This window comes from Scophthalmus maximus, chromosome 21 (genome assembly GCF_022379125.1).
Source record: "Scophthalmus maximus strain ysfricsl-2021 chromosome 21, ASM2237912v1, whole genome shotgun sequence".
Lineage (NCBI taxonomy): Eukaryota > Metazoa > Chordata > Actinopteri > Pleuronectiformes > Scophthalmidae > Scophthalmus > Scophthalmus maximus.
Window position 1 is genome coordinate 12,282,501 of NC_061535.1, and position 14,057 is coordinate 12,296,557.

The following is a 14,057-nucleotide window of genomic DNA, read 5'->3' on the forward strand; positions in this document are numbered from 1 at the left end:
TATCAAAATATGCTTTTATTATGTGCCATATTTCATGATGTTTAAAGCTGCAATGTGCTGCTTTCCTTATGCGATATACCTGATGTGTGCAACTTAAGACAACACCACACATAGATTGGGAGGAAGTGGGGGAATTTTAGTGGCAACTGCGGCAGGAGGCTGTTTATGAGTCAAGAAGTAACGACATATGAATTCAATTTCATATTGACTACAACCTCTTATTTTTAGTATTTCACGTTTAGCTCAACACAACTGAACAGCGCTTTTGTTGTGTCGTGACTCTTCTTTGTGTTTGCCAGTGCATTTCTCTTTACTTGCGCTAAACCAAATTACCTTTATGGGTTAATTAAATTCGTATTTGTTTCGTATTGTATATGTCCTCATCTTAACCTGTCTTTCCAAATGTGAGCACCATGACAAGCTCCTCCCTCATCATCACCATCGTCATCGTCCTCCACCTCTGCTTATCTGCAGCATCGTTGAACCGACTCTCACTCTGACTCACTGTAACTCGCGGCCGATCGTCAGCGTCACGAACATTTCGAAAGAAGTCGGGTAAATTCGTTCTCTGTGGCAGAGATAAGCCTCCGCGGCGTCTCCCACGCGAGGGGAGACGGACAGGCCCGGCTGAATTTGACGTGTGAATGTAAACATAAAGCTTAGATAGGCATGCGTCGAGAATTTGAGATGGGGAATTGAGTTAAACTGTCTTCGCGTTGTTTCGGGGGGGGGGGGGGGGGAGTTGTCGTACCGTCGGGGAAGAAAATGGATGGGAACAGCTGTGTTGGCTGCCATGTTTGATTAATGGCTTTGGACGTGTGAACTACGGGTCAAATGTACATATATGTATACTGTACGTATGTAAACTCTATTAGCGTCACACACACTAACCTATTTGAGGACGTACTGTACATGTGGGCTGTAGCATAAGGCACCGACGAGAGCCCGTTCCTGTGTCGTTATGTGCCGGTTAACGGTTGACCAGCAGGGTCATCCTCGCTCCGGACACCGACAGAAAGTTAATATGTCGGCGGCGTGTGGCAGCTGTGGCCGACTGAGCCCGGGGGCAACGATAAACCCTCCGAATGGGTTTCGTCTTTTGTTTTTCAAAACCGAGCAGCAAACTGCAAAGAAATGCGTCGTATCTGATGCTTGTCAGGGCGCGGCCGCCTGTTGTCGACTCCAGACTTCTGGCACCGAACTGTATGTTGGTTCTCTGATAACATACAGCGATTCTGATAAGGTACTGTACTGTACGTTCCCTTTGAGGAGAATATGAGAGGGGGAGAAGACCACCCTCTTCTACGGTGACCTTAAAGATGAACTGTTGCAAGAGTGGCGAATGCCCCTTGAGTGCGCTTTATTACATTTCTTTCAAAATTGAAACGATCATGTTGCCCACGACGCTTGTTGGACTTTTCACTTCTTTGTGTGTCATGATTAAAATAAAAATTGAATCCTATCTCAGCTGGACTCAAATATATTTTCATGATCTCTCCCTCAGCCCACCGAGTTTCCACGCGTGCATTTCCATGACAACCGGCCCAAATCCCGGAAGATCACGTAATACAGTGCGCCTGAAAAATTCACCACTGCTACTAAATTTTAATGTGGTCCAAATTATATATATTAAAAATATGCCATATCAGCTACTTTTTGACCGTGAGTAAAATATCATTTTGTTAGCGTCATGTGTTATTAGCGCAGCTTTCCGTGGTATAGGTAAAAAACTGCAGCAGCATCAGTACCTCGCTGGTATTCCACAATTGCAGCACGTGCACATGAGGTAATATTGTAGTATTATAGCTGCATGTTTCTACAAGATCAATATGGAACACAACTGCTGTGCTCCCAAAAAGAAAATGTAGTGTTGCCTTCGCTCGGGTCGCTCTGCAGTTCAATGCACACACGCTAGAATAAAGATCGTGCAGCATGTCTGTGCGGTCGAGCGAGAGAGCCGAACACATCTCAAGTGTCGTCGCCCCCCCCCCCCCCCAGTCGCCTGAGGAACCCGGCGGCCGTACGAGAGAATGCGAAACGACAGCTTCCGCAGCGACGCCCGGGCCAAACTGGCACGACGCGGGGGAAAGGCCTCGGAGGGGCTAGAGGCCGCTGAGCGCAAGTGCCGGACAGATGAGAGAAGATGGGTCGCAGAGTCCCCGCAGCTGTTTCACCGGCCTTTCAGAATATACAGACAAACAGTGAGTAATTGCTGTTTCACGCAGAAGCCACCATGTTGTGATTGCGAATTTTACTTGTGCAAAGCAGGAAGGGATGCCGCCAGGAAGAAAAAAAAGCAAAGAAGGGGAAAAAACGAGGGCATCAAATATTGCGTAACACCAGAAAATGTGTGCCTCTTCTGTTCGGATCTTTCTGCGCAGATAACGATGATTGCAGTTAATCATCGTGCCGCAATAAACAAGAGGCTTCCGGAAAAACTGGTCGCACTGGCTGCTGTTTCCTTTCTCCGTGCCTAATGTGGGATGAGCCCGCTGACCTGAATTCAGTCTCTGCATTCTCCTTCTTTTAGAAGAAATAACCAAACATTATTTGGACACACGCAGCCTCTTCGTCAGCAACAGAAGCTTTTTTTATTATCTATCACGGCCAATTTGTCAAAAAGGAAAGCAGACTTGTCTTTTTTTACGCGACCTTTCCCTGACCTCTTCACTTCTGGTGGCGCCTTATCGGCTCCCGGAATTAAAAACCCACAGATGCAGAGTGTGTCCGCAGTGTTGGCAAAGCAAACACAAAGTGCAAAAAAAAAACAGATCACAGATGACGAGCCGTCGCACGATGGGGGTGGGGGGGGGGGCGTCGTCAGGCCGTCTTGTGGAACCGGACGCATCAACTACACGAACCGGTGTACGAATACCGCGGGGGAGACGGCGGGGGTGAGGTGTTCACGGATGGCGTGCGTCACAGAGTTCACGGAGCGGCCATCGCAGTTGGTGGGATGCAGAAACGCACACGTGCTGTTATTATGGGGAGGACGGGGGGATGAAAATAAAACACCTGATGAAGATTTACTTGCTGTCAATCAAAGTAGATTATGATAATTTATTTTTGCCTCACTGTTTTTTATACGCAAACAATAAAAATAAAAAAAAAGGCCAGGTACTGCGTGGAACCTTCATCTGCGTGTTCTTATTTTCAGACACCACAGGGTTCCCACTTTTATTTTGAGGGTCAGCCCGGTCAAAGTGTCCAAGCGTCCATCAGCGAGTCAGCAGAAGGCATGTAAACATCATAAAAACGTCCACTAAATAAGGGAAATCTTGTTCTCACCCCCAACAAGCTGAATGGCTAATATTTGGAGTCACAACAGATCTTTGTTTTCAGGGTTTACAGAGATTACCACCGGCCTGATCCCCTCTCCGACTTAAACCAAAGGCGATCGCGGCCGAACAAAGGTCGGCCTTTGTGGACGACCCGGCCGGCTGTAATTGTGCTCATTCAGACGCGGTTCGCACCTGCGGCTTACGGTCACGATTCCCCGTGGAATTTACAGCCGGACGTTTCCTCGAAGAAACAATGAAAAGCCGCCATGTCGAGGTCTTTCCCCCCGAGGAAGCGGATCTCATCGTGTTAACGTGGCACGCGGCGGCTTTTAATCCAGAGGCTCGCCGCGGAAAAACACGCGGTCGGCAGTCGGACGGCGGTCGAACGGACGGACGGCGAGCTCCCTGACCGTCTGATATCGGAGGCGGGACAGGTTTAACAGCTCTTCCTCTCTCACATTTGCAGTCTTCACCTCGGAGCGCACCGCGGACTCTGCGGGTCGGACGACTGTTCGTTGACCTGTGCGCGACCTAGTCTGAGAATTCGATCTCTAGTTCAGAGATTCCGTCGGTTCTTTGTCGCAGGTGATTATACATATATGAACACATAGTTACGGACTAGATATTCTATTTCTCTTCATATAAGTTCTTCTAAATATTACACACTGTAGCTTTAATGACTTGTGACCCCACGTCACTGGTCATGATCCAACGCAGGTATTCACGTGGTTTTAGTAATTGCCAAACAAACAATAGCTTGTGCCTTTTTTAACCGCAGCGCCTTGTTCGCCGTATCACGAGGCTGCCGCCGCCACACCCACAATGAGTGACTCGCAGCGGTGGTTTGGCCCCGTACGGCACAGTACCAAGCTCTGTGAAGATAAGATATGGTGACACATTACTGGAGCTGCAGTACGTCAGAAATAAACCGAGGTCACTGCACCGGTTGAGGGTTCAGGAGTGGGCGGCGGCGGCGGCGGCGGCGGCGGCGGCGGCGGCGGCGAACGGGAAACTAGAGCGTGAGAACACAAGCACAATGAGAAGAGAATTATTTCTTGAAAATATAGTAGGTGGATTTCTTAAGTGGAAAGACTGAAAGACAAAAATCAAACGGACAACATCATATAATTAGTATAATGGTGGTGGTTTTCTATTGCTTTTGTAACCTGCATCTAATATATCTTATAATTTCTGTGTGTAAAATGATGCAGATGTGGTTTGATCATGGAACCGGACATGTACATGGGCTCCACGGATGGACCGACCCCCTCCTCACCCGAGGACGACCATCTGTCCGACACCAGTCAGTCAGTCACGTCCAGATAAACCACAAGAGGAAGTGACGCCACTGTGCTTCTCCTCCTCCGCCAAGTGAGGACGAGCGTACAGACGCCCTGCTGTTTCTGGGTCTTGCCAGTAAACCAGGGGGGAGATGGGTCGCTGCTGGAAGCCAGAAATAATGGGGGGGGGGGGGGGGGGGGGTGTTCAGCGTATCCACATTGCGTGAGCCAAGTCATCCCTTGTTTCTTCTCTTCAACTGGGAGGAGGCACAGAAACAAGGCCGGCTCCCTCTTGTGTCGTACGACAGGCTGAGAGCACGGAGGGCGCCGGCCAAGCCACAGGGGCCCCCACCCCCCACCCCCCCTCCATTTAATATGTATGATAACACGACGTGAACATGGCGAGCGTGGAAGTCTAGAGCCTCGTCTACGAGGGTCTGTCAGCTGACGTCATCGTCTCTGCGGCCTTTTTCATCACCGACCGCCACCCGCGCTCGTCGGCCGTCGCGTGTGAGCCGCACCGGCAACAACGAAGAACCCGCGTGATGCATGAAAGGGTTCGAACATCGTCGGAACCACTGCTCTCCATAAATGTCTCACGCGGTTTACATAGTCATATATATTTTATTGTGGTGGCGTCTTCTTTTGATGGAAACGACGCTAACCGCGGCGACGGCGCTCTAAACCACTCTGTCTCGGTAATTTGGTGATGGACTTTTTCTTTTTCAGCCGTTTGTGAGCTGCTGTTTTGCTTCATAGTTGCATCTTTGCTTCATTCACTTCCTATATTTGTCCCGTTTCCCGCCCTCGTGATCGCGTGCGCCTGCCCCCCGACGCGTGTTCAATCATCGCTGCCTTCCCTTGTGTACTGAGTCTCCGCGCTCCCAATTGCTCCGCTCTGTTCTTTTCGTCTTTGTTCCCTCGTGTTCATATGCTTCTTCAGTTGGGACCTTTGATTGGCCTCACAATCCACCTTATACGCCTTTGTGTTCCAATCCATCCATCCATCGTCTACCGCTTTATCCATTTGAGGGTCGCGGGGGGGCTGGAGCCAATCCCAGCTGACATTGGGCGAGAGGCGGGGTTCACCCTGGACAGGGCGCCAGCCTATCACAGGGCCACATACAGAGACGGACAACCAGTCACTCTCACATTCACACCTACGGTCAGTTCAGAGTCTCCAATGAACCTGACCCCATTCTGCATGTCTCTGGACTATGGGAGGAAGACGGAGAACCCGGAGAGAACCCACGCATACACGGGGAGAACATGCAAACTCCACACAGAAAGGCCCCGGTTGGGTTTGAACCACCACGCCACCGTGCAGCCTGTGATCCAGTCATTAGTTTAAATCGCTGAATCGACCCTCGCTGGTCTCGGTGTCTGCAAGTCGGGCTCCCACATCCATCCTGTTTCCCCCTGCGAACATGACACAGCAGCCATTTCGTCTTGAAGTGGATCGAATGGGAGACGTCCCAGTTTGTGAAGAGCAACAAGTCTTGTTGCGTCTGCAATAGAGAATTTCTTTTTTGTTGATTTGTGCAAGCAAACGAAAAAAAATTATAATCCATTATTCTTTCTGTATGCGGTGGAGGATCTCAAGACAGATCACAACATTATCAAAGTTCCTCAGAGCTCGAACACCAAAGAAACGATGGCAATGGCGTGTTGTATTTCAGAAAGACCTGAAGGATCCTGGCCTGTTCCTTGTGCTCTTGGACCACGCACCTCCGAGTGTTTACAGTCGCTTCCCTGGTGAAGGTCTGTGTTTGTGTTAAAGCCTCCGCGCTGGAGGACATTCACGGAATATCAATAGTCCGTGGCCAGACTGCTGGTCTTTTTTCTCCTCTTTGCAGGAACAGAAAGAGAAGTGTCAAGGGTCGCGGTCTAAGCCGGGGTTTTTCTCTCCCCCTCATTCAGATGCATATGAACCCTGCCGGGTTCCTCTCTCTCAGCAGCCTTGTGCTCCGGCTCGGCTTTTTTCTTCCCCTCTCAGGGGACAGTTTTCTGTCCCCTCCGGCCTCCGCAGCTCGTTTTCTATGAACGTGTCCGCTGAATGGCAAGAGAGCTCCTCCGACTCCTTCTTTGTAGCCGACCACTTCTCTCCCACTTCACAGCGACAAAGCTGCGCAGAGCAGACGTCCTCAGTCTATTCGCAGAAGCTTACTCCCACCTCCGAGATTTTGGACGACTGCGGTCGACTACGTTGTACATGCACACGGGACGCGTATGTGCGGTGACTTATCTCCTCTTTACATGCAGCTGTTACATAGTTCGGTGCATTGTTTAACATAACACCTACTGGTGGAGTCACTGCGGCGGAGAAAAACGTCCAAGGCTGCAGAGGAAACGAGAACAGCGCTGCAGAATCCGTGTGTTCCTCCGTCAGCCCATATCTCCATCAGAAACTGTGCTAAATCAAAATTCTCTGACGCATAATTCATACAAATGCTACACTGCAAATCATCGTTGCTATATACTTGAACTCGCGAGCGTGTCGCCGCTCTGTTCCGTCCATGAGGGGGCTTCTTAATCCCTAGTTTGAGCGGCGCTGAAATCTAGTTTGAAAACAAAATCGAGATTACGCGAGAATCTTACGTAACGTAATCCCCCGCGGGGAGGAGGGCAGAGGGAAATTAAAGCCGTGTCCTCTGCGGACCTCGCTGGATTTTCGCTGAACCCACGGTGGGCAGGCACAAAAGTGGTCGAACCGCCTGAAACCTTTTGTGCATTTACACAATTAACTGGCCGAGTGCACACACACACACACACACACACACACACTGACCAGATGTGAGAATCCTGTACCTCGTTGTGTCTCCTTTCTTTTTCTGAAGCATACACAAGAGAACCCAAGAGAAAACAAAACTCACTCACTTTAAGTTTCACTGTATATTTACATAAAATCCCTGAGGAACCTCATCATTTATCTTCCAATGCAGATTTCTGTCACATGACCCACTCTGATTATATAAAAGAGTGGACCCCCCCCAGCCCCCCTTTCAAATGGCTCCTAATTAATCATCTGGACTCAGTTTGTGTATTTTTTTTGGACGTGGCCTATTTGAGAGGCCCGTAGGGCACAGGAAGAGAACAGCAAAGGGTCACAGTCTTCTGCTGTTGTAGGAGCGAGGTGCACCCTCATTATCCCCCCCCCAAATGTTTTTTTTTCTCATGCCACTCATCCATCATGATCTCCGCCATCAGCCCAAATATGTGTTCCCCTTCTTCTGTGTGTTCTCTTCTCGAGCACACGTGCGACTGCAGACTCATTTTTCCCACCAAGGGCAAAGGACGTATGCACGGGATGTAGAAAATCACGGTGGAGTCTAAAAATGGAGCAGGTGAGCAAGTAAAGCAAAAACAAAAAATGTAAAAAAAAAAAACGTATCGCTAACATCTTGCATTAAATGACTTGGCAGCAGGAGTAAAAAAAAATTCGAAAATCGAAATTATAGTTTGGTTAAATTAATAAAATCTTCACTCTGCCAAACGGTTTTAGCGTCAATCTGAGCGGCTAATGCTAAGCTAACGAACTGTTTGCCCTCAGGAATGACAGATACAACTCTTGTGAGACAGACTGCACGTATCCCAACGCGTCGTCTCCTGCGGTTCTCCGCACTGAAATGGAATTTCACGTATATTGCGATCCACAAACCTGCAGTATTTTTTCTGGCCACTTGGGGGCAGTGAAAACAACGTTTACAGTATTATGCTTTGTCCTGTCTCTGGCCACCGGGCAAATATTCCCTCTCTATCAGCTCTGCCAAACAGAATATCTGGCTCATCAGCGATCCAACAGATAATGTGCTCTGTTTGCATTTAAATTACTTTTTTTTGATTAGCCATGAATAGAGGCTCCACTGTGGTGCTTTTCTATTTATTTTTTATCTTCAGGGGCATTCATGAGAAAGCTTGCAGCTGTCACCACACTGCCCTTTCTGTCCGAAACCCCGAGTTACTGCGTCAACGAAAGAAACCGGTCGGTCACTCACAGAAAAAAAAAAAAACTAACAGACGATTGTTGATTTTATTGAGATGTGAAAATAAAAAAGAGATATTGTAGTTGCCAGTACGACACGCCCGCTGATGAATTGCTGGATATAAATATGGAACGGTGAGAGCAAGCTGCCCTGGGACCAACAAACAGCAGAGGAATAAATCCCTCCCTGGTACCGTCCATTCCCATCTAGACTTATTGTATATAAGCATTGTATAAATGTCAATGTGAACAATATAACACAGCTGAATTCATCAGGGTTTATTTGCTCAGTGCCTAGTCTTTTGTGCGATAAAGATCCATCTACCTATAATGGGGAACAAGAGGGTAAATAACAGCTTCAGCAACATCGCATGACATTTGACGAGCCTGTCTGACGAGAGATCAAATGTGGTCTTTATTTTTCGGACTACAAGGTTTTTTCCTACCTTTTTGGGGGGGACTGAAAGAGAATGTGTTTCAATCGCATTTTGCAGATGATCTGCATGTCGGCCCGGAGAATACGCTCGTGCTTTCTTTGTAATTAAAATGACGGCATGTCATGTCCCTCAACTGATTTATATATAAATATTAAGATGAATCTTCACAGAAACCTTGTGTTTTATGATTCCAAAAGCCTCCATTCCCTGGCAGGGCCTTCTGCGCGTCGCAGTGGATCCGATAATGGAGCCTGATAATGTTTCTGTGGCAGACACCAGTTGCTCAGCCATTGACGGAGTGAGAGTGTGAGGGATTGCACCCAGCGGTGGATAAAGGTCATACTCACCGAAACAGGCGGCACCTGATACGTCTGCGGGAAAGAGGAAGCTCACAGGGAAGAGAAGAAAGTTACACTTTAACAGGAAAGAAGCAATTCTGTCAGCAATAAAAAAAAATGTAAAGAGTTATTGCCAGAGTCGACGTCCACACTGGTGTGCGTGGTGGGGGGGGGGATGTGTTAAATAATAAATTAGGACCCGGCGGCAGGGCGACATTACGAGACCTGCCGCTCCCACGTTCCCAGTATTTGGCAAAGGTGACAACTCGCAGGACACGAGGGGAGTAAATGTGTCGGGAGGCGAGGACAAGTAAAGATAGTGCAGGCCCAGTTCCAACCCGGTGGGCGGTTACATGGACGCGTTGCAGAAAGATCATAAGAAAACAAGCAATGATCCCAAACAGCAGACAAGATTTGTTCTTTTACTCACTGGTTTGGTACGAGATGAAGGATGTTTTAAAAAACCTTGCTGAATAATAATACACGCCGAGGCTCCTGACGCAGGGCAGCAACGAGGGCAGGCAGTGTGGCCACAAAGACCAAAACAAAGGAAAATGTGGGGGAGCAGAATTGTAAAAATGTGAGTTTATTATTTACAGTACATACAGGGCATCACAGATGAGTCAGCGATGTGGAAATACCTGTTACAGTTGCCTCATTTGTCACTGAAGTTTTCTCATGTGCGCAAATAATGTCATAATGTACACGGTGGCAGCTCTTTGCGTCGGTACGGTCCACCAAACAGCTCAAAATACAAACGTGTCATGCCAGTTATCGAAGGTCTCCTCACAGACTTTCACACTGAAAATATGACACCCGTGCTGCCCTTAATGTCATAAAGCAGCCCCCCCCCCCCCCCCCCTGGACCTCGACTCGGGACCACAGGCTCCTGGAGGCGGCTCTATAAATAGCGGCGCACGTCCGTTTCCTGGGGTTTCTCGTGGCAGGCCCCCTAATGACTGCCTGCTCACCTTCAAAGGGGCGGCGTGACCGAAGACCGGCCAGGCCGCCATCTTGCATCTGTCTTCAAAAAAAAATGATCTCTTTGATGGACGGAGCAGAGCTCGTTCGTGGCTTTTGATTCGGACGTCGAAAACACACACACACACACACACCTGCGATGCACTGATGCTGTTGCCATGACGCACGGCGCCGCTGGGGGGGGGGGGGCAGACGCTTCTGTTGCATGATGGGGCGCTGAATTTTCTGATCAATATGAGCTTTAGATTGTCTCTATTGTATTCGGTGAGATCTCAGAAAATCCTTTTTTTTGGACCACATTTTCGTTGACCTTTGACTTATCAGATGCAAAAGTTAATCACCTGGAGACAAACTCCCAATTAATATTCCCACCAGGTTTGGTGAAAATCGGCCCATGCGTGGTTGAGTTATATTGTACACACACACACACACAGTATGTGTTGTTGTGGCATATGTCGAAAGCGGCAGAGCGAGGTCAAAGGTTTTTCCAATTCATTTGAATAATGACAGTTGGGAGGTTCATTGCTGACGTTGATCGAATATGGGTCATTTCACATATTTGAGTGTTGACACTGCCAAGTGGACGGCACCGTTTCCAGAAAGAGATCTGGTTGACCTGAATCAAATATCCATATCAATACACTTCAGTTAAAAAAAATGTTGGCTACTCTCAAGTGTAAGATGCGTTATACGAGTGTGAAACTGAAAATTAAAATCTTGCTGCTTACAGTAAAGGGTCAGTTTGAGTCCATTAGCAGGATGCGTTACATAACATAAACCGTGGGGGGGAGGGCGGGGAGTAGCCTTACTATCTTGTTGTATGGCTTGCATACATGAGGGAGGGAACACTTCCCGTTCCTAAGTCTGGACTGCGACAACCTTTGAACGACCTTACAGTTTGATTTCTCCAGAGTAAAAAGCAATCACTGAGGGAGAACAAGAAAGAAAAAGAGGGGGGCTTGAGCCAAATAGTCCAGGGAGCTGGTGGGGGCAGAGCGAAATGATACAGTGCAGTGGTCAGATGAAGGAGTCTGTCATCTGGTGTATAACAACACCGCTGATCGGTCAATCCCAAAAAAAAAAAGAAAGCAGAAGAAGAAAAGACTGTAATTATGAAGATGTGTATCGCCGGGGCAAATGTTGCAGCGGTCGGACGAAAAAGGAAAGAAAAGCCCATCACACGTCGCAGATTGGATCAGCAAAGGGAAACGACCTGAGCAACCAGAGTGGCACCGTTTGAATGTGTTACGTAAGAGGTGAGGGAGGGTGAGAAACCAAATACAGAGGCATGGCAGGGGGATGGTGGGTAGAGACAAAAACAAAAAGGGTCAGACTAAACAGAATGTGACTGATGGGTGAAGCGGCGAGCGGGTTGGTCTGCACGGTGGAGCTGGTGTCAGCAGACGAGGAAATGTTTATCGTGTCCCACCGCCGCCTCGGATAATTCGAGGTTTCTGTAGATGTACAGGCCAGACTGATGGCCGTGTGTGTGTGTGTGCGTGTGTCCGGGGAGGCACCGAGGGACGCGACCTTGGAACGATATTGTCATACTGTAAACACGAAGGCGGCCTGTTCTGCCAGCCCGGGGCAACTTGACCTGCTGCAGAGGACACGGAAAACCAGTTTTCTTTTTTTAAACATAGTGATTCTCCTAAAATCACTATGTTTCGGAACTGGGAGTCTGACTCGTGCAGAGTCAGCGTTCAGGAGATCTCCTCCTCCTCCTCCTCCTCAGAGATTCATTAAAAGGTCATTTGAATCAGGACTTCATGTTTACTGTGAGGATATTTAAAGGCCCTCTCTTCTCCCTCCTCTCAAATATAAATTTTGCTCACTGAGCAGAGTTTTAGAGTCTGTGTGGCCACAATAACTTTTCATCTAAGACGAGTATACGTACTGCAAGAGCAGAAATCTGTGACATCACAGCTGGTCCTGTGCCTGTTATTACTGTCATATTAATGCAGTTGCTTCTAAGTAGCATACTTTAATCTCATGTTATGTTATGTAAACCATTACAGTTATATTTAATGAAAATATTATTAAAAACAACATTTACATTGCACCTTTTATGTATTTTAGGTCTTAAAATAGGTCTGAAATTGATGTTTTCAATATTTGACATGGTTACAGGTTTTACATACCTTAGTTTTGATATTCATTTCTTATCATTTATTAAATGTAAAACTCTAAACCATATTAAAAAAGTCTTTATTTTTCATTGTTTTATTAGTGTCTGGATCGATACTGAGTGTGACATGACAATATAAAGTTCATATGAAATATTAAAAATTGATTTTTTTTCAAACCGCCATTATCATTTGTGTGTTTACTACATTTCACAAAATGAGAAGTACATTAGTACAGAGAGTTAGTAATTTATATTACATAACTTAATCCTTTTCTGTGTTCATTATTTTCAAATCGGGTCACATTGTCAATATCGGATGTTTATCTCCTTCCTTCATTTCTTGCTTGTTTATTTGTTGTTGTTGTTGGTTGTTGTTGGTTGTTGTTTTTTTCCTCCTCCATTCATGTTAAAAATAAAAACTGCCTCCTCTTGTTCTCCATCTGCCAAAGTTAATAGTCCCATTATAGCCTAATGGATTGTTCCCCACAGTTTATCGAGTGCATCCTCCGGCCTCTCCATTGTCTTTGGCTTCGGGGAAGCTGCTAATGCGGCGCCAGCGATGGCTTTAGGTGAAACTGTTACGTCTGATGGTTTTTGTGATCACCGCTGACAAACCAGTCAAAAACAAACAAGATGGATGAAAATGAAAAATAATACACAACATAGATTCTTAATGTGGAACAAATCAAATAAAGATCATAGAACATCCCACAGACTGTTACTGTGAATCTCACTTAAATTATGTAGCGCTAATGTTCCAGTTTTCATTCATGTGTTCACTCACTGTTACTGTGGAATGTTTACACAATGTTACACAAATGTGTTTATATGGAAAATGAATCATCAGCTACTTGCCACCAATTTCTGCTTAAATGAACACATGACAGGAAGTTGCAATGCAATCAAGAGACGTGTGCACAAACTTTTGATTCTGACTGTCCTCTAATCAGAGCAAACACACACACACACCTAGCAGTCTGGTCTTTTTCAACATGTAAAAACACACACACAAACCTCTCACAAACACACACACACACACACACACACACTCACACACATATAGCACACTCATGCTGACTGATCCGGCAGGGGGAAGGAAATGTTTGCCTACGCACAATCAGCTGATGGCCGCCGCAGTGTTTCCTGATCTAATGACCTCCTGTCCGCGGTGATATCCCACTGTTACTGTACCGTATGCTGTAATAATGTCTGTAACGTATGAATGAACCATTCATGCGGCTGCTCTGGTGACCTCCACAGAGGCATGATGGGTGGTCAGGGTTTTCTTTTTTTCTTCTCTGCTAATTATTTACCGGCAGAGTGAGATCATGAGCCAAGGACACGGTTTTACCCAAATACCAACCTGTTAATCTGTGTACAGACTCAACACTGGGACTCAGGGCCGGTGGCATGGTGGAGCAGGCTTCAGATGGACATTTGCTGCCACCTGCTGGACAAACTGAGTAATGAAGGGACGTTTATGTCTCGAGAGCAGGAGGATTTTCATTCTTTGTAGTAATTAGTATTTCTACGTTCTTTGCTTAGTATAATGTTGGTTGTAAATAATACTTTTTTTGGTAAATCTTTTATAATGCATTGGATAAATATTTACACTTATACAAGAACAGAC